Source organism: Lycorma delicatula, chromosome 6, assembly GCF_047948215.1.
Source record: "Lycorma delicatula isolate Av1 chromosome 6, ASM4794821v1, whole genome shotgun sequence".
In the NCBI taxonomy this organism is placed as follows: domain Eukaryota; kingdom Metazoa; phylum Arthropoda; class Insecta; order Hemiptera; family Fulgoridae; genus Lycorma; species Lycorma delicatula.
Window position 1 is genome coordinate 164,100,456 of NC_134460.1, and position 17,328 is coordinate 164,117,783.

The following is a 17,328-nucleotide window of genomic DNA, read 5'->3' on the forward strand; positions in this document are numbered from 1 at the left end:
TAAATTTTATTGTCTTAAAAAAAATATCACAATGTCAGAGAATATTATAAAGTAAAAATACAGTTATTTAATTGTTTTACATCTTTAAGGGTCTTTCGTCGTAGGTTTTTACTATGTAATTTTCAGTTTAATAAATATCCCTTTCTTCTTACCTTGGGAACACCTAATATAAAATAAAAATTTAAAAAAAAACCGAAAACATTTTTTGAAAAGTAAACCTTAAACGTACATTTAAAAATACATTCCGATCGAAGTGAGAAAGCAATTTTTTTTTAAAGCGTACTAAACATTATTTCATAGAAGTTGTCCGACATTTTACAAGATTTTCTTTTTAACTAGTGTTCTGGACTGTTTTTCTACAGACTCGTTTTTGTAATTTCGTTATGCAAATGAAATTTAACGGTTAAAAATTTCATCGTATTTAATCGTGAAGTTTAGACAAATTTTACGTGAAACCTTATCGAAATACCAGATCGGGAAACGACGAAACGATCGTGGCATACAATTCGGCGATAAAATTGCCGGCACGGATGAGGTAATTTATAAACTCTGGTCGGCTGTAAAAGAACAGCCGACGGAGTTACCCTGTTTTGACCTATCGCTCGCTACATTTAGATTTACGCGGGATAATAAGAGAATAAATGTTATGCGGAAAATAAGCGGGAATATTTCTCTCTCTCTCTCTCTCTCGCCTTTCCGTAGTGAACTCGTCTATCTTGGTATTTTTACACACCGCAGCAATTTAATTTTTATGCTATTGTAAATAATAGCTTTTCTTTCTTTTATTAAATCCTAATAAACATATTATGTTAATTTTATTATTTCCGGTTCGTAAAGACAACCGCTTGCTTTCTTTTATTCAGTATTTTATTATAACGAATTCATCCACGGTATCTATTTTTTTTAACTACGTGTCCGGCGTATAAAGATTTTTCCTTAGTACTGTGCGAGGTTAATTTATAGCCTTGCGTGCGTGTAATTTCTTATTGATTTATTCCTTTTCTAATTGTTAAGAGTAATGAATTAAATAACTGTGTAGTACTTGTACAGTGCTATGCCTGCGATTACGTTTAGGAAAATTTTTAATTTTACTAGAAAACAGATATCCAAAAAAAATTCAATGAAATTGTAAACCGTACGGTAAAAGTCTCGCAGATGATTTCTTCCGCTCAAAAAACAAAAATTCCTGTAATATAAATAAAACTGTTTTTAACAAAATGATACCGATATCAAAAAAGGTTGTATACGCTGCATTTCTATTATCAAGATCTGTTATTGATTTAGAATTTTGTTAAAAAAAAAAAAAGAAGTTAAATATATATAACAGACAAGGTGTCAGATGAATCGGTGAAATTTAGAGAAGCTTGAGGAAGAGGAGGTAAAGAAGATTTTTGAGGAGGACATCGCAAGAGGTCTGAGTAAAAAAGATAAGGTAGAAAATGTAGAAGAAATGGGAGAATGTTAAAACGGAAATTCTTAAATCAGCAGAAGCGAACTTAGGTGGAACAAAGAGAACTGGTAAAAACCTCGGGTTTCAAACGATATATTGCAGTTGATGGATGAATGTAGAAATATAAGAATGCTAGTGATGACGAAAATAAATTAAAAAATACTGTAAACAGAAAGTGCAAACTAGTGAAAGAAGAGTGGATTAAAGAAAAGTGTTCAGAAGTGGAAAGAGAAGTGAACATTGGTAAAATAGACGGAGCATACAGGAAAGTTAAGGAAAAGTTTAGGGTACATAAATTAAAATCCAATAATGTGTTAAACAAAGATGGTATACCGATTAATAATACGAAAGATAAAGTCGATAGGTAGATGAAATATATTGAAGAGTTATACGGAGGAAATGTATTAGAAAATGGTGTTATAGAGAAAGAAGAGGAAGTTGAAGAGGATGAAATGGAGAAACAATACTGAGATCTGAATTTAAGAGAGCATTAAAAGATTTGAGTGGCAGAAAGGCTCCTGGAATAGACGGAATACCTGTAGAATTACTACGCACTGCAGGTGAGGAAGCGATTGAGATAGATTATACAAACTGGTATTTAATATTTATGAAAAAGGGGAAGTTCCGTCAGACTTAAAAAAAATTGTTATAGTCATGATACCAAAGAAAGCACCGGCAGATAAATGTGAAGAATACAGAACAATTAGTTTAACTACTCGTGCATCAAAAATCTTAACTAGAATTCTATACAGAAGAATTGAGAAGAGAGTGGAAGAAGTTGTAGGAGAATGATTTGGTTTCAGGAAAAGTATAGGGACAAAAGAAGCAATTTTACGCCTAATAGTAATAATTTTAGGATTAATAGTAATATTAAAGAAAAGGCATTCGATAACGTAGACTGGGATAAAATGTTCAGGATTTAAAAAAAATTAGGGTTCAAATACAGAGATAGAAGGACAATTGCTAAAATTTACAGGAACCAAACAACAACAGTAATAATCGAAGAACATAAGAAAGAAGCCGTAATAAGAAAGGGAGTCCGACAAGGATGTTCCCTATCTACGTTACTTTTTAATTTTTACATACAACTAGCAGTTAATGATGTTGAAGAACAATTTAGATCCGGAGTAACAGTACAAGGTGAAAAGATAAAGATGCTACGATTTGCTGATGATATACTAATTCTAGCCGTAAGAACCACCGTAAGGTATTATTTCACTGGATTAATGAGGATAATATGTATGAATGTAAACGAAGTGTAGTTTTGTACAGTCTTAAATCGATCGTTCCTGAGATGTGCGGTTAATTGAAACCCAACCACCAAAGAATACCGGTATTCACGATCTAGTATTCAAATCCGTATAAAAGTAAGTAGGATGTGAACCGTAGCACTCTCGACTTCGAAATCAGCTGATTTCTGATGACAAGTTTAACCATTAGACCGACCCGGTGAGTGGAAGAATTGATATCTTCTTTCTTTTTCCTGATTAGCCTCCGGTAACTACCGTTTAGATAATTCTTCAGAGGATGAATGAGGATGATTTGTACGAGTGTAAATGAAGTGTAGTCTTGTACAGTCCCAGGTCAACCTTACCTGAAATGTGTATTCAGTATTCAAATAGATGCGATCTAGTATTCAAATCCGTGTAAAAATAAAGTTCTGCTACCTAGCGGTGCGATTCGTATCGCATTTGCAACGATGAAGTTCTAACAAACCTTTTTATCAAGTTTTATTTTCTATTTGCTACCTTTAATAAAAATAGTTATCATCGAGTCGGCTTAGCCGAATTAACATTCTTCTGTTCAGATCAGGTAAGGTTTTTCTGACGGAAAGGGATAGATTTACTTGCTTCTTTATACTTTAGGCATTCTTAATGGATATATAATTCATTAAAATTAGTCGAGCGACAAGAAGCGCGAGTTGTATTAGTAATATCCCGTTGAGAGTAATGATTTCCTTTATACAAAAAGAATTTTTATTGTACATCTGGTAAACATCATATTTAAATTGTCACGTACGGTTGAGTATCAGTAGTTAGTCGGCAGTAGTTAAACCTCATATCTGGTTTTTTTTGTTTAATTTTCTTGTATGTTTTCGTTGTTACAAAAATAAACCGACCAGATTACACTGAGTCGAAAGAACCGATCGTGTTTTGTTCTCGTACCTCAATCGATCAAAATGCGAAGATATATCGACATTTTCCCGGAAGTCGAATCACGGTAGCTTATATTACAGTAGGTAGCTTTCTTATGAAATTTACCTAATATGTGAAAAAAAACTTTTTAAAAACTACTCTTAAATTAAAGGCACTAAAAGGTAAAAATTAATTTTCGGACGGTATCTCAGAATGGATTTGACAACAAGCTTTGATGGTGATTTGTAAGCTTATGTGAAAGTCATACCTTCAAATAAAAAATTAGATCTTTTTGCCAATTTTTTTCATGTGCGTGTTGAATGGCCTAAAGAGAAGGCGCAAAAATTTGTACTTTGACACGAGCACCCCACTCTTTAGGCCATTCATCATGCATCATTTACAAACCGTCTAATTTTTAATTTGAAATTTTTAATTTCACAATCTTACATATCACCATCAAAGTTTATTGTTAAATCCATTCTGAGTACCATCCTAAAATTATTTTTTAACTTTTAAATGCGCGAATGAAATACGGTACTAAAGCGCGCAGCTTTAGTTAGAATCGTTGAATTAAGTAAACAAAAAATATTTTATTTAAATAAAATGATAAATATTTTTAATTAAATTGTGTGTGTATATGTGCGTAAGCCGTACATCAGAAAAAAGCCGCGTGACGGGTAAGTCCACAACTGTGTTGTCAGTTTTTTTATGTTATTTATCGGATAAATAATTATTATAATTTTAATTTTGACGCTCCTAATATCAGTATGTTTTTAGATATCCGCGTTATTTTCACCAATATTTCTAATTTTACCGTCTTAAAATTCGTCCACCTGCGGTACGTTTTTTTAACCCGACCTGAAATTTTCGTATCTGTAATTCCTCATTTCCTTCATAATTTATTACTTTCGTATATTTTTATTTATTTTCAGGCTGAAGTTTGTTCAAGCAAGAAATCGATTCTGCTCGTATATATGTTTAGTTTACGCTAAAAGGACAGTTTCATTAAGGTTCTTAACATTTTTATTTTTATCTCCTCAGATGTTTAATTTACTCTGAAAATTTTCCTTCGATCCCCGTATTGTTTATTTTATGTACATGTTGAAAAATAATCTGTATAAAGTAAAGACGTACATACAAGGTCTGTAAATAAAGTAATGAAACGTGGTTTTTTTCTGCATCCAAAGTGGCAACACTGTAAAGTCGCTAGTAAACATACGGTTATACGATTTATATTAGGTATTAATATTTCTAGTCTATCGTTGCCGTGCGACACGTAAAGAAAATGTTTGTGAAACGAGTTTTTGTTACGCGTTAAAAGAGATACCGATTACGAGCAACGTCTTGCAGCCAAGTTTTGCGATAAACTCCCTGAGAATGCTACTGAAACGTTTTGAAAACTGAAAAGGGCGTATGAAGATGACGCGCTCTGTCACGAGCCCAAGTTTTTAGATGATTTAAAGCATTTTCAGAAGGCCGGAAATCAGTTGCGGACGATCCACGCTCTGGAAGACCGTTAACGTCGAAATGCGATGACATTGTAGAGCGAATCAGAGGCTAAATACGTTAGGACCGACGAATAACTGTCAGAATGTTTGCAGGACGGTTGAATTTGAACCGTACCGCAGTCCATCAAATTTTGACAAACGAATCGGACGTGAAAAAAGTTTGTGCAAAATCGGTCCCAAAAAACCTCACTGTTGAACAGAATAATAACAGTTTAGAAGTGCGTCGCGATCTTCCAGGACGAATTGAAACCGATCTTGATATTCTAAAAAATGTTATTACCGGTGGGTGATAAATCTTGGAACAGTAGTAAACATAAAAAAAAAAATGCGATCGACCGTGTGAAGGATATTCCGGTTTCTGAGTTCCAACACTGCTATGAAGAGTGGGAAACCCGTTTGAAGCGTTTCGTGGCTTTCCAAGGAAACTATTTCGAAGGTGATAGAATCCATGTATAATTGGTTTGCAAATAAAAAATTTTTCTGAACCATTCTTATTACTTTATTTTCAGACCTCGTGTGTGTGTGTGTATATATGTATATATATATATATATATATATATGTGTGTGTGTGTGTGTGTGTGTGTGTGTGTGTGTGTGTGTGCGCGCAGAGAGAGAGAGAAGATAGAATGGAGAGGGAGAGGGAGAATTCTTATAATTACGATGGTTATTAAGTTATATACTATCCTCCTAATAAATGGGCTTGCAGTATTTTTTTTTACTAGGCTGTTATTCCTTTAATAAGTTTTAATAGAGAGTTTAACGTTGCGACATCATTCCACATTCGTTCTTTGTGGTTTGTAGTCGATGAAATTTTAAGCGGCGTCAGTGGCTTGTGCTGTTATTACTAGTACATCTGTTAGCGTATAGACTTGTAGCGTTCGCACCGAACCTTTTCGAATAAAGATTGTTTAATTCGAATTTAGTTACGGAAATTTTATTTTTCGCGGATAAAAATGTAATTTTGAAAGTATTTCCGTAAGCGGTTGACCTTTGTTCTGTTCTACTAATAATTAAAATATTTTACGTTGTTACGACTTTTATTTAAGATGTAAAAAGTACTTTTATTTATATACAGGAAGTTGAAGTATTTAAATGCTTGTACGTTTAATTTGGAAGTATTTAATACTGAATTCAATATTTAATGGATGAAGGAAGTTAAAGTGTTTAAATGTGTAAGTAAATGATGTTCGGGTATACATCTCTTATACATTGGCAGAGGATAATTGCATTGATGATTTGATGTTTTAACTGACGTGCGCTTATGTGTGTATATATATATATATATATATATATATATATATATATATAGAGAGAGAGAGAGAGAGAGAGAGAGAGAGCGAGAGAGAGAGGAGAGACAGGACGTTCATTTAATTTATCAGTTATTAGTTATAACCAATTCCGGAGCGCGCGCGTGTATGTAAGTTGCGCGTGCGTTTGATGGGAGATATTCAAGGTTGTATTTTTATAATTACATGTTGTGTGTGTGCAACATAAGCAAGGACGCGGTAATCTGAAACGCAAGGAACTGCTTACGCTAGCACAAAATTGCTTGTTCGCCGCATCTTAAGCCATTTGTATATCTATCTTTTTTCATTTGTAGGAATAAGTTTTTCCGAATTTTTTTTATAATGCGGCCATATCGTCAGTTCCAGCAGACTTACATTCGGTAAAAGGACTCTGAATTTTAAAAATCGAAAAAAAGAAATTTTGAAATCAGTTTATCAGATATATTTAAGTATTTATTTAAGTATTGAAAATCGTCTATTTCTTAGTCGTATTTTTTTTAAATTAAATAAATAAATAATCGTGTCCACGATTTAATTTATTTGATGATATAAATCTGTTTCTTGCACTGTGTTTCTATTTTTTTGTTTACAAATAAATGAATTAAAAAAATAAAACAAAAATTTTATCGATATATTATAAATTTTTGTTTCGTTTTTGAAAGATTTCTTCTAGATCTAATGAATAAAAATTACCGTCGAAAACAAAAGTTATTAATTGTAGATTACTATTTTCAAAGTTTAACAAATTATTTTACCTCATTTGATTATTTTTGTTGTCGAGTTCATCAGTCGTCGACCGGTTTGATGTCATTATCCATTATTTTCTATTTTGTTCTAATCTTGTGGCGGCTCGTAGCTAAAATTAGTGGGAGTGCAACTCCAGAAAATGTTTTTCTGGGCCTTTTCAAGGCCACGGTTAACGTTTTCTGTAAGATACATAGAACAGGAAACAGGACGGCCGTTTCCTGTTCTGCAGCTTTACAAAAAACAGTCTGGGATAAGGATTACCTAGTAGAGTTGAGTCTTTTTATCGATCCTTAGTTATATATGCGCAACACGATTAGTGATATTCAGTTAAAACTAATTATCTGTACTAAAATACGATCCAAAATCATACAGTATTACAGAAAGAACGATTATTCTTCAAATTACTTTGTCGCGTTATCATCAATCAGACCGTTACACTTTGTAATATTACATTAATATTTATAGATATTTTTCACTTAATTATTATAACCTCATTAAAATATTGCATTTAATGTTTTAAATAATATTTTGTGGCATTGAAATTATTGTGCTGTATAATTTAAATTAATAATGATTTAAATTGAAGGACAAATATTATAAACATGTTTAGTTTTATTATGATTTTTTTTAACACAACAGCTAAAAACAACAAAATTACAACAAAAAATTGTTATTTGCAGGCAGACTTTGCATTTCTATGTAAATTAATTTCTTTCTTTTGCATTTATAGGGAATGAACCGATAACAGATAAATTTAGTGCAACAGTGTGAATTTATTTTCATCTAATGAAAATATCACCTGTTAGTTACAGCTTTTCATTATTTGATCTTTTTCATAGTTAAGTGTGATCCGTTGTAAGAATCTGAGCTGCTAAAGAAAATTGGTTATTTCCAATTTTTGAGAAATTGTAAGCCCGTAATGCCACCACACCCTTTCTAAAAAAAAAACTTAAGTTTCCTGCACGTATCATTGAATCGCCCTTATGATTTTTGTTTTCTAAATCGATGAAACAAAACATTATCGGTTATTTTAGAGTTAATGCAAGGTTTTAAGAGCAACTTTTTCATCGATAGATTGATATCTAAATAAAATTGGTGTTGATCACTTAAACTGTTCCCTCTCGCTAAATTAAAAAAAAATATATGCATCCTGCCCTTAAAAATAGTTCTACGGTGTTCATTATTTGATTAGATTGTATATTTAAAAAAAATATCATTAAGTTCTTGTATCGTTTTAAAGCCGATCTGCTGATCGTTCTGAGTGAGGGGCTTGGCATCTTTATGTGCAACAGTATGCTTGGCATAATGAAAAAAGGTGAAAAGGAAACCGCTTTATTCCTCAGTTTTCCAGATATAAGATCTGGCCCCGACCAACTGTAACATGTTTGGGAGTTATCGTCTAATATTTAGTCGCTTGCTCTCATTCGGTTGCGGTACATGAAGTATTCCGGTCGTATTTAGTCTTCTAATAGATATTTCGGTCAAATAATGAAATTTGTTTTTAAGATGATTTGGATCTAAATTATAGTCGCATCGATAGTTTTTTCTGATTGAATTGCCATAATTTTTTACAACTATAACAACATAATACGATAGTTCAAGTTAACGGATGACTGCGTGAAAGAAATCCATTATAAAAAAGCACCTGGAATATTCAAGTAGATGTAGCTGTATCTTTATCAAATCTTATAAACTAAATAATATAAAGAAGAATAACGTAATTAAAACAAAAATTATATCGTACCGACATACGCAAACAAAAATTTGAAAAACATAGCTATCAAAACGTAGCCGATCAAAAGAACGAGCTATAAAGTAAGTTTGAGAACAAAAAATCAGAATACAACGGTTGGAAGTTATCGAGAATAAGATGTATCATATTAAATATAGCCTTGGAAATCATCAAAGCGAGTTTGTCAATATGAGAAAATTGTCTTTTGTCGTATGTAGACAAAATTAGGTTAACGCGTAGATACCTCGCGGTATCTGGTGGTGATCCAATATGTGTCTTGGAATACTACTGCATAATTGGGCTTCACATTTTAGTCGATTATGTGCGTTACAAAGGAATGTGTTTTTAGTTTATACCGGCACTAAGAAGCAGTGTTGTACGATGATGTAACTAAAATAAAAAAAAAAAACTTCTCAAATTCTTGAGGTTAGAGTTTTAATTTATTTTCGTTAGTTAATATTTTTTTTTGCAGAGAGCTGTATATTGTCCCTCTTTATGTATTCACAATTTACGTGTAGTTTATCCGGGTGTTTTTGTACTACAGGGTGCGGCAGAATAATTTGCCGATTTGAAGGGTCAATAAAAACAAAGATGTTAAAGGTATTGTAATTATTTTTTCACCGTATGCTGCCGCATCGGAAATTTATTTTTACACCCTTTTGAAAATTTTATCCGGCAAGTGGCACACCCCCATTAGCGATACGCTGATTTAACCGTAATTCGTAAGCGTCGATCGACTCCTTCCGGCACAGCAAGGGGTATGTTGGCTACTGCTTAGCGAATATTTTCCTTCGGTTCAGCCAATTTTCCTTCGTTCAATTTTCCTTCGTTCAATTTTCCTTCGGAAATTTTCCTTCGGTTCAGCAAGAACCGAAGGAAAATATTGAAGATATATGTACGTGAGGGCTTTCAGATATTCCCATAAAAATAGTCACAAGAGGCTAAATCGGTGGAGCGCGCGGGGCATTGAACATCGCTCCTCAAAGAGATCAGGCGCTCAGGTAAGTTTTGCGGAAAACACGCATTGGAGTTCGCGCCGTGTGTGCCGTGGCTCCATTCTGCTTAAACCGCATATCCCCAACATTCATTTCGTCAAGCCTCGGTAAAAAAAAGAAAAGGGCAGCTGCATGCTTGCGTACAGAGCGCCGAGGAGATCGTAAAAAAGACTGCCTTACCGCCTCGATGTTTTGGGGTGATCCGACTGACCTTTACCCTGATCTTCTCTTTTCAACATCGCCGGTTCTCCTGATTGTGTTTTCCCGCGTAACAATCGATCGCCGATCAGGAACATGGCAGTCTTGAAGTGCACGCGAAATGCTCGCTGCATGGCGACGGTCTTACAACCGTTACAAAAGTTAGCCTCTACGGCAATCGCGCGGTATTGCATTCTTGGTACTGAAGCGGAAGGGAGAAAAACCTCCCGACCAACCCGATCGAATGAGACCACATGCACCCTCTAACGGCTAAACCTCGCTTCCAGGCGTCTTAATTCAAATCGACAAATTATGCTGCCGCACTCTTTATAGGACGTGGAACTTTGTCGCTAGTTTTCTTGTAGTTTATTTTTCACAAATTTTCTTGTCGGTGGGAATGCTTTTATAACTCCCCCGCTTACAGACAGCTCGTATAACATAATATACAAAAGTCCTTGAATTCATTGGCTTCATTTTAATATGGTAATGTTTTTTTTGTTTAATAGCTTTTCATTGAAGTTTTTTTTTAAAGATTCTCATAGTTTAAAACGGTGTAGAATTCTATTATTTCTGTTTCTCAGGTGATCACATCTCTTTATTTGTTATTTTTTCCTTTATTCTTTTCATGAAACTTTCCTCTACAATAAATTTAATATTTGAGCTGTGAGTATTCTAATGTTTCTTCAAGATTTTTTTAAACTACTTGTAATTGCAGCATACTTTTAACTTTTTATCGTGATATGTTCTAATAAAACGTATGGATGAACATTATTTTTGTAAAATTACAGTATATGCTGATTTTGAAAAATTGGTTTGCTCTTCTTTTCACAGTCAACAGAGAGCAAAGGAAAATTGTATAGCGATAGATTACAACCTAAGCAGAATATTACTGCCCATTTACAAATTTACTGTTTTCCAGGTTGGCATCCCCGTTTTAACACCTCCTATAATAGATGTGTGGGTACTGGCTGAATTACTAATAAGGTTTCATTTTATATATATATATATATATATATACTAGCCGGTAGCCGTGGCTTCCTTCACACGCTAAGTATGATTGTTGTAGCCTTTGTTGAGTTAATAAATAGCCTTTGAGTTAATAAATCGCTAATGGTACTTGTAAAATAGTTATTTTTCTGATTTATAAATATTCAAAGTATGAAATATTAGATTCATCATTCATGTGCCCTTGATTCGTAAAATCAGTATTTGATAATTTTGAGATATTTATAAACATGATTCATATACGTAGAGAGATAGCTGAAATCTTTATTTCTGTAGAATAATGCAAATAGTGTTTTTATATACATTCTTGCACCAGCGCCTCATTATGAACCACATTTTTGGGACAATAAATAAAGAGCTCGCTGCTCTTGCTTACTTGAAAACATACCACGTACAATTGCCCATGAGAAAAGCAAGCAGCTCGTAAATTTACATCAACTGTGCGTAAAGCAAAAGTAAACCTTGCGGCTTACCCGCCGGGTTAGTCTAGTGGTGAACGCGTCTTTGTTAATCAGCTGATTTTGAAGTCGAGAGTTCCAACATTTAAATCCTAGCAAAGGCAGTTACTTTTATACGGATTTGAGTACTACATTGTGGATATCAGTCTTCTTTCATGGTGGTTGGATTTCAATTAACCATATATCTCAGAAATGATCGACCTGAGACTGTACAAGACTGCCTTCACTTACACTCATACATATCATCCTCTGAAGTAATACCTGACGGTGATTCCCGAAGGCTAAACAGGAAAAACCTTGTGATTTATTGATGGTCATTGCTAAACATATATTAACTGGAAACTGGAGTCTTTTAAATTGAAACCGAAAGTTATTAGATATGTTTGGAATTGTACGGATAAATACAGTTTATCCTTTGCTGAAGCCTGTTAAAATAATCATTTCATTGAAATTGTTTTAGAGATTTAGCTTTCAGTCAACTTCATTATATAGCTCTAGTGGCTTCAGATTTCTCATGAATGTGATTGGAACACCTACTTTTAATTTTAATATGTAGCTGATAATCTTGATACCGATAAAGAATTAAAAAACTCATTTGGGTAATGAACTACATTCCTCTTTGCTCAAAACTGTAGTAATGAAGTTGTATGTTTTTTCGTCGTTTGGAAATTCTTTTAGCGTGCAGCTACTTGTGGCATTTACTTATTCATTTCTCGGTGCTAGTATCACACATTTACATAGCCGTGCTTAATTGTGCAAATTTTTGGACTCGATGAGTTCATAAATCTTTTCGATCAATTCCATCATTGAAGAAACCACGGCATAATGATGGTGACAGGTGCAGATGAAGTATTGTGGCGCACTATTGAACTAACTTGTGGGTTTGTAAGAAGGTAATTGAATAAAATTTGTAATAACTCTGGTTCTTTTTAACATATCGATATCAAACAAACTGAAAAACCTTCTGCGTAGCGTCTGCTGTAAGCATGCAAAATTCCATTGAATTTGATTCTGTAGACTCTGAGATTAGTGCGGATAAAAAAAACTCCAAAAGATTATTTATTGTAATATAGATATGTGCACATTGTCTTAACAAAGTACAGAAACCCAAAATAACTTTAAATAGTTAAACAGAAAAATGGAATTTAACAAATGCTCTTCTCTTTCAATTGATCTTATTTTGTTGATATTAGACCACAACATCCAAATCCTATTGTCCTAAGGGACAATTCTAAAATTTTAAAGTAGAAAATGTAAAATTGTTGTATATCATTTTGAAAAGCATTGAAAACCAGAAACTTTATGTAAAAACTTCTGGTTATGACTACCCTAACCAAAATGGTGGCAATTTGATATTTTTCACAGTTAGTTTCAAAAGGGGATTAAATAATTCTTAAATAATAGCTGAATAGTGAAACATTGAAAGAATAGAATTTATAAAATGCTCCTATCTCACAAATTGGTATGTTTTGAGGTATGTGACAAGTATGTGGGTTATACTATAGACCATTTTTGAAACTAGCATTCAAAAATATTAAATGGCTGCCATTTTGGTTAGTATTAACAAAGCCAGAAGATTTTTAAGTCAAAAATTTTTTTTTCAACTCCCTTTAAATCAGTTGCCATGATCCTGCCAGTTGTCATCCGAAGAACTTTTGGGTGTTTGGAATGTGGTGTTCTCATCTAAAAACTAGATTTTTTGAGGGGGCATGTACTAAATTAAATTCTTCTATATTTAACTGTTGAAACGTAAGTTAAGGTTTCCCATACTTTATTAACACTATACATATTTATATATATATGTCCATACAATATTGACTGAAACTCACCAAAATACAGTAACAGATAAGTAACTTAAAATGTAACACCGATAATCAATTTTCACAGGAACAATCACTTGCAACATCACGTGCAACATCACTTGGTATCAATTGTATAATTGCATCGATCAATTGTTATTAAAAAACTTAAAATATATAAATGCCTAAAATATGATTATATATAATCCTAAAATTTGTTATGATGAATTTCCAACTCTACTGCCATTACTGTTATTGTGTTTTGGTGGTTGAGTTTCAGTTAATATTGAATTTAATTAGCACAGTGGTCAGTATTTTGATGAATTTGAACTTTCAAAAAATTATTATTATATGCGATATATATGTGTATGTGTGTATAATATCATAGATATTTTAAAAGTACAATACTTATAATTATTAAAATTCTATAAATAAAAATAAAATTGTTTTCATGTAGAAAAAAAAAATTGATATCAGTTTTAACATAGCTATTCATTATAAGTAGAAGATACTTATACTTAAAAAGGTGCTTGTTGTAAACAGGCTCTCCTTTTGCATAAGAGCCAATCAGTTGGGAGAAATATATTTACATAATCTATATTTTTCTTTATAAAACGGTTTCTTTTGTGATAAGATTTACATACCATTTATGTAAAATTGAAATGTGTATAAATTAAATTGTAAATAATTACAACACTTTTTTATAATTTATTTATTTATTATTGTAAAATTCTATTTTAAGATTGGAAGTGATTGGTCAATTCATTATTGATGTCTTTCAATATTATAATTATAATTATAATTAATTATTTAATAATTGATGTCTATTATAATAATTATAATATTAATAATATATAATTTTATTCATTATGTTGCCAATCATATAGTATATTACAAAAATACTAACATGCAATATAATACAATACAAACATAAAAAATTGAAGTTACACTAAAAAAATCTCCCTCTCTCTCCCTCCCTCCCTCCCACTCTCTTCACTTTTTTTTTTTTTTTAGCCTCTGGAACCAGCATAAGGTGTTACTTTAGAGGATGAATGAGAATGATATGTATTATGTGAATTAACTATAGTCTTGTACGGTCACAAGTCGACCACTCCAGAGAAGTGTGGTTAATTTAAAGCCAACCGCCAAATAACACCAATATTCACAATGTAGTATTCAAATCTGTGTAAAAATAACTGCTTTTATTAGGATTTGAAACTTAGAACTCTTGACTTCGAAATCAGCGATTTGCAATGACAAGTTAACTACTAGACCAGCCCAGCGGGCTAAGAGTTTAAACTCTGTTTCCTGAGTGTAAAACTCTTGGGATATTTATATTTATGAGGAAAATTAACCAATAAATATGGAAATTGATTAATCCAATCTGAAGGTAAAGTTGAAACTGATAAAAAAAAATCTAAAAAATTAGGTATATTACACTTGAATGAAATTTCCCAGTTACCAAAAAGATATTCCAGTGTAACTCTTATATAATTAATACAAGAATATGACTTTGGATCCAGAAACAATAAAAAAGTTTTTTTTTGCTTTGCCATCTTATGGAGGTTTGAATATTTAACAAACACAGTCAGTAAGTATTTTACCTATCTAAGAGACTTTAAATTATGTAAAAAAAAAAATACCAAACCTTTCAGTCAAATTTTGAATGCAGGATCCATAGGTTTTATACCTCCCTTGAGCGGTTGTTATCAAAATTAAATAGCATCAATGTACAGAAATCATGCTAAATTTTATTCCCATTATTCCATTCAGTCTGGAAATATCAAACAAAAAACAGACTAACATAGATACTTAGGAATATCATCCTACTGAAATTTTTTTACAGTAAAATTTTGTAATCTGTTAAAAGAAATAATGAAACACGAATATCTGTAAAAACTAAAACCCTTGCATGCAAGTTACACGATTACCTTATTTACACTTATACAGTTGTACACTGTATTGCTAAACAGCTGGATATGATATAATAAAGCCAAATGAAAAAGAAAATAAGAATTGCCTAAGTTTACATGACATTTTGCCCAAACTCTAAGTTTTTGAAACGAGAAATACACATTTTTTACCAAAGCTGTATTAGTCTGTCACAACCAATATTTGTGTAAATATAATGCCTCCATTCTAGCAGATTATTACTACCACCGTTAAAATTAAATTGTATTGGTTCCCTCCCGTCACTACTCAAATCTTATTTATTACTCTTCAGATACTTAATTTACCATTAAGTCTAAAACATTTTCTAAATGAAATTTAAAAAAATTGCATTATTTTATAATTTTTTAATTTATAAATGAGTTATGATGTATAAAAAACAAAATATACAATTAGTTACAAAATGTATGCGCATGTGTGTATTACTAAGATGTGTGATTTTAATATTTAGACCTGTTGATAATAATTGTGAGTCCTGTTGTTTACACTATTTTTTCTCTCTACAATTTTTGTATGACCAAAATTGAATTATATTTCTCTCTCCTTGAATTATATTTGGCTTTATTTTCCTCATTTTGTTTTTTTATTAATACATAAACATAATAATGTGAATGAAGTAGACAACAATAGTGGTTGTTCACTACTGGATCGATGAATCTCCTACTGGATCCAGCTAATTGCCCGTAACCTATTATGTCAAGGGTAGAATATTTGTTTATATGTATTTAAATTAATTTTCCTTATTAGGATTCAAGTTTTTACACACATAAACAGAAAATGCATGTGTGTGTGTGTGTGTCTGTATGAGTATGTTTATAAGTGTTGAAGAATACTATGATTTAAGTAAACGATCAATTTTTATTTTTGTTAGGTGTTATTATTGCCCATAACAGAACTGAGATGGTATATGCATTTAGAGTAAGAGATTGTGTGTATATCTGTTACCATTTTCCTCAAACACTACTGGACCAATTTTGATGCGGTTTTGTACATTACATAGGTATCACTTTAGAGTTGGTTCTAAGACATGTTTTGTGGTTATAGGCCATCGGGGGTGTTGCAGTAGATGTGTTTTTCTAAGATGGTTGGCTGATTTTGATGTGGTTTTTTGCATTTCATAGGTATCACCTCAGACCAAGTTCTTAGATTATTTTTACAGTTATACGCCACCAGGAGGTGCTGCAGATATGTTTCTTCAAAACGGCTTTTGTATGTTTCTAAGCCTTTATAAGTGGATTATTAAATAATTTGTGCCGGTCAAGTATATTAAACTTTCATCATCATCAGCCTATAAACATCCCACTGTTAGACATAGGCCTATTAATCTTTAAAAAGTAACCCACCGGGTTGGTCTAGTGGTGAACTCATCTTCACAAATCAGCTGATTTGGAAGTCAAGAGTTTCAGCGTTCAAGTCCTAGTAAAGTCAGATATTTTTACACAGATTTGAATACTAGATCGTGGATACCGGTATTCTTTGGTGGTGGGGTTTTAATTAACCACACATCTCAGGAACGGTCGAACTGATACTGTATAAGACTGCACTTCATTTACACTCATACATATCATCCTCACTCATCCTCTGAAGTATTATCTGAACGGTAATTACCGGAGGCTAAAAAGAAAAAAGAAAGAATCTTTAAAAAGTAATAAATTTAAATATTTAAAAAACCCATGATGAAAAGGCAGCTCTCAAAAAGGAGTGAAATAATTAAATAACTGTATTTTTATCTTAAAATCCTCTGTGAGATTGTGATATTGATTTTAAGACAATAAAATTTAAGATTTTGATCGACCATTATGCATGACCCGTTGACCCCATAGATAAGCTTTAGTTATCATTATAGTCATGCATGATGGTTAATCAAAATCTTAAATTTTATCGTCTTAAAAACTGCATCGCTATGTTGCAGTAGATTATAAGTAAAAATATAGTTATTTAATTGTTTATCTCTTTTTAGATGACCACCTTTTCGTTGTGGGTTTTTAAAACTTTTAATTTAATTTTTTATTTTAATGTGATTTATATTATTTGGTGTTTGTATAATATAATTCTATTTCATATG

The 17,328-nt window shown here is 32.1% G+C and overlaps 1 protein-coding gene across 3 annotated transcripts in view; it reads left to right on the forward strand.

Annotated features, from left to right (window-relative positions):
- LOC142326463 (ATP-binding cassette subfamily G member 4) overlaps positions 1 to 17,328 on the forward strand; it is a 125,659-nt gene that overhangs the window by 55,722 nt on the left and 52,609 nt on the right. The gene's annotated exons all lie outside the window — the stretch shown is intronic.